The sequence below is a fragment of the Alexandromys fortis genome, unplaced genomic scaffold (assembly GCF_014885135.2).
Source record: "Alexandromys fortis isolate MF-2015 unplaced genomic scaffold, M_Fortis_MF-2015_v1.1 scaffold_58, whole genome shotgun sequence".
NCBI lineage: Eukaryota > Metazoa > Chordata > Mammalia > Rodentia > Cricetidae > Alexandromys > Alexandromys fortis.
In genome coordinates this window covers 4854184-4858617 of record NW_026067940.1, presented here as the reverse complement: position 1 = coordinate 4858617, position 4434 = coordinate 4854184, and positions in this window count along the sequence as shown.

Below are 4434 nucleotides of genomic sequence, written 5' to 3'. Positions count from 1 at the left end.
CTCTCTCTCTCTCTCTCTCTCTCTCTCTCTCTCTCTCTCTCTCTCTCTCTCTCTCTCTTTCTTGTTTTTGTTTGTTAGTTTTTTGTTTTATTTTGTTTGAGACAGGTTTTCTCTGTAGCTTTGGAGCCTGTCCTGGAACTAGCTCTTGCAGACCATGCTGGCCTCGAACTCACAGAGATCCTCCTGCTTCTGCCTCCTGAGTGCTGGGAATAAAAGTGTGTGCTACCACCGCCCAGCTGTTTGTTGACTTTTTGAGACATGATTTCTCTGTGTAGCCTTTGCTGTTCTAAAACTAGCTCTATAGAGCAGGCTGGCCTTGAATTCAGAGATCCACCAATCTCTGCCTCCCAAGCACTGGGATTAAAGGTGTGTGATGTCACTGCCCGGCTCCTTCCACTGTCAAACACACCCAGGGACTTGTGCCCTCACACAGACTTCTGTTTGCTGTCCTGGAACCCCTGGGGATGCCTCAGGGCCTCCACAGCTGGCTTCATTTTTAAGGTTGCCTTGAAGTTTTTCTGACTCTGGGAAGCAGGGAACAATGTCTTGAAAGTCCCTCACTGGACCCCGCGAATGGGCAGAGTAGGAAGGGTGAGAGCCCGTGCGTAGTTTGGGGGGTTCTTATCAAATTTAAGCATTCTTTTGAACTGACTGGCTTACTTCTGCTCTTGGGGGGATCAAAACAGAAGCAGTTCATCCCGTCTCCCTGGACACACTCTCCAGTTTCTCATCTTCTAGATAAAGGAAACAGAGGAGCTGTTGTCATGGTAAGAACTGATCCAGCAGTGACAGTCCACGTAGCATCGTCCTTCCAACATGCCAGCCCCTTGATGGGTCCTGACTTAGACAATCTGCCAGCAGCCTAGCCGGGAGGGACATGTTTCGAAACAAAAACCAATACCCCTTACCCAGGCTGCATAGATCTGAAGACCCAGGCCAGGGTTTCAGGTCCACCTGACCCCCAAGCTCCCAGAGTGAGCTCCCACAGGGAAGGCAGAGAGATGGGGGCACTTTCCCAGCGGGGAAAAGACTAGACTGACATCCAGATGGCAGGGAGGTGAGAGGCAGGGCTCTGTTTTGGGGGTGTTGATGTTGTCTTTAGGGAAAGGCTGACAATTCCATTGTTCAAATGCTGCTGTTCTTACATCTGGCAAGTTCTGGCTTTGGAGGCCAAGGCTGCCCAAAGACCATGGAAAAGGGAAGTTGGTGTCACAGACTGGAGAGACAGGGTTATATCAACTCCCTCAATGTAAAGGAGGGGCCCATCACCACTCTGTCCCAGCCACCCCCATCTATACTTCCCAGACCTTCAGCTGAACCACATTTCCCACTCTGTCCATTCTGCTACACTCCGTGCTGCCCCAGCAGCTCCCGGGGAAACAGTGGGGTGGGACAGAGGCCCGGATGGCAGCTCCAAGGCAGCTGCCATAGCTACCCTGTCTCCAGAAGCCAATGGAAGGAGCACACAACAGTGCTACCAGCCAGGGGGACACTGGGCAGTCTCTCCAGTCTGTGGGCACTTGTTCAAAGTTTTGCTCCCAGCCCCCTCCCCCAGGGCTCTGAAGTGGACAAGGAGGGTTAAATGACTCGGGATGGCAGAAGCATGGATATCTGGGTGAAAAGCTAGCTGGGATAAACAGCTGCACGTTAGACTGGGCGACTTTGAATGGGGCTGAAGTCCCCGGTGGCCCCTTCCTATGTGTGGCACTCACTAGCTTAGTTTCAGATCTCTGAGAAGACGCTTGGGAGGAGTAGGGATGATATCCGTCAATGAACAAAACAGAAACAGTAGCTGACCAGAAATGAGGAAAACAAGCTACTCCCTACCCCAGGCCTGCTTAGAGGGATGGCGGCAACGACCAGTCCAAGTCAGTCCAGACCAGTATAACAAAACAAGGAACCGTCATTTACTTCCCTGAATGCTGGAAACAAGTGTCTGCTTGATTAGGTTCTGGTGAGACCTTGCTTCCTGGCTTGTCTAATGGCTGTATTCTTGCTAGAGCTCACAGGCCTTTCCCCAGGGCAGCAGTGTGCTTCAAGAAGTTCACTCTTCCTCCCCTAATAAGGCCACCAACCACACAAGGTTAGGGACCCACCCTCATGACCTCATTTAAAGCTTGATGACCTCCTAAATGCCGTGCCTCCAAAAACAGTCACTTTGGGAGTTGGGATCCAACACATGGGTATATGGGACACACTTCAGTTCCCAGCACACCTTCTCTGACCTCAGCGTTCTCAGTGTGACTTCATTAACACCATCACTGAGGCAGGATCCTGCCTGTCCTCCCTCACCCCAGCTGTCGGCCCTAGGTGGCAATAATCTATCTGTTGCCTTTCAGAGTTCTCAACTCTTCATCAGAGGCTCCTGGGTACCCTGTAAGGAGGCAAGGGTAGTGTGGATACGCCATACCAGTGAGCTGCAGTGCCTCAGAGTTGAGTGGCTTCCCACAGAGTGAAGTGGTCCATTTGCAGAAAAATAGATACAACTGGAGATAATGACACTAAGTGAATTAAGCCAGTGTCAGAAAGACAAATGTCCAGTTTTGGTTTTATCTCATTTGTGGCTTTTAGATTTTATATTAATACATAAAATAATATGTAGATCAAATACATATGGTTATATATAAACAAATATATGTATATCTGTCTAGGAAGACTAGGGGCACAGGCAGGAGGTGCGAGGGGCAGGGAAGGTGAGGAGAGAGAGAAAAATGAGAAATAAGTCCATCATTTAATATGTGCATGTACAAAAACATAAATAATTTTAAAAAGGAATTCAATGGCTTAAAACAATTATTCTATTACATTCCTGGATTTTGTGGGTTAGGAATCGGGCAGGGCTTGGCCAGATGGTTCCACTACTTGGGGCGCTGCCTGCATTGTTTTAGTGTTCAGCGGGTGGCAGATGATGGATGGGGGGTGCAGGGGAGTTCCCTCACAAGAAGAGCACCTGGCAGGGGTGGCTGGAGGCCTGGGTTTAGTGACTGTTGGCCAGAACGCTCTCTCTAGCATGGCACAGAGGTCCAATGCTCTCACGGGGTGCATTAAGGGACCTGAGAGGAAATGTAAAATGCCTTTGAACGTTCTAGAAGTTCCCATCTGCTGGATTCCTCTGATCTAGTCAGCTAATGAGACCAACCCAGACCTCAAAAGGAGGAGCAGAGATTGGTGGCCATCTTTAATTGTCTACATATCCTGTATCCACCTGCTTTTCGTTCCTGTAATAAACCACATGATACAGGCTATTTTATAGGAAAAGGAGGTTTATCCCGGCTCACACTGCTGGTTGAAGGTTGAGAGACTCCATCTGGCAATAGCCATCTTGTTAGCAGAGTTCTGAGGCTTTGACTTAGCAAGAGAGAGGAGTGCACATGTCTGCATCTGCTTGTAAAGACACCAGGACTCACATGTGGGGCTCTGATTTAACGATCCTATCAACTCCTGACCACTTTCCAAAGACCCCCTCCTCTAAAGCATCACGGAATGAAGTTTCCATGCTCTCCATATTCAACAACAGGAAATAACTTTCAACACAGGAAGCCTGTGAGAACTTGAACTGTGTCTAAGCCATGACCTCTTCCACAGAAGGAAGGGGGGAGCGCAAATGAAGATGTGCCAAGCCGTGACCTCTTCCACAGAAGGAAGGAGGGAGGGCAAATGAAGAGGTGCCAAGAGCCGAAGCAGGAACAGCAAGAATTTTGAAAGCCTCTGCCTGGATCATTTCTGAGAAAATTCCTTTGACTAACGGACATCACAGAGCTGGAGTTGAGGCCGAAAGCTGCGCTAGGGCTTCTGGGCAAAGAGATGAGCCACTGGAACCTTCCTTTATTTTCTTCTGAAGCTCAGGGCCTGTGGTGACCGTGATGATAACAATAAGTTCACCACATTGTGTGTGTTACGGGCTCAAAGGGGTCAGGGCCTTGTGGCCTCCCTTTTATTTTAATCCCGTTTGATTTGCCGTTCTTAGCCGTGACAGCTTCTCCTCCCACGAAGGGGCATGATTTAATCTTCTTCCCTTTTAATTGATGAGGACTGGGGTTGCTCTACCCACTGGAGCACAATAGAAGTGATACAGGGTTACATCTAGACTTTAGATCGTAAAAACAACTAGCTTCACCTGACTCTGTCTGCATGCTTTGGCACCCAGCCACCATGTCGCAATTAAGGCCTTACCCTCTTGAAGAGGGCCTGCGGCGTTCTTGCACAGCCAGGCATTTGCCAGTTGAGCAGGCCACCTTGGAGGTTGAGTCTCCAGCCTACTCACTCCCTCAGTCACTGTGGTCCTGGTGATTTCCTCTCCAACCTACCTTCCCCTCAGTATAGGCAGATGCTCTATCACCGAGCAACATCCCAGACCCAGAGACATCTTTTATTATTATTATTATTATTTAATTAATTATTAATTTATTTATTAAAGATTTCTGTCTCTTCCCC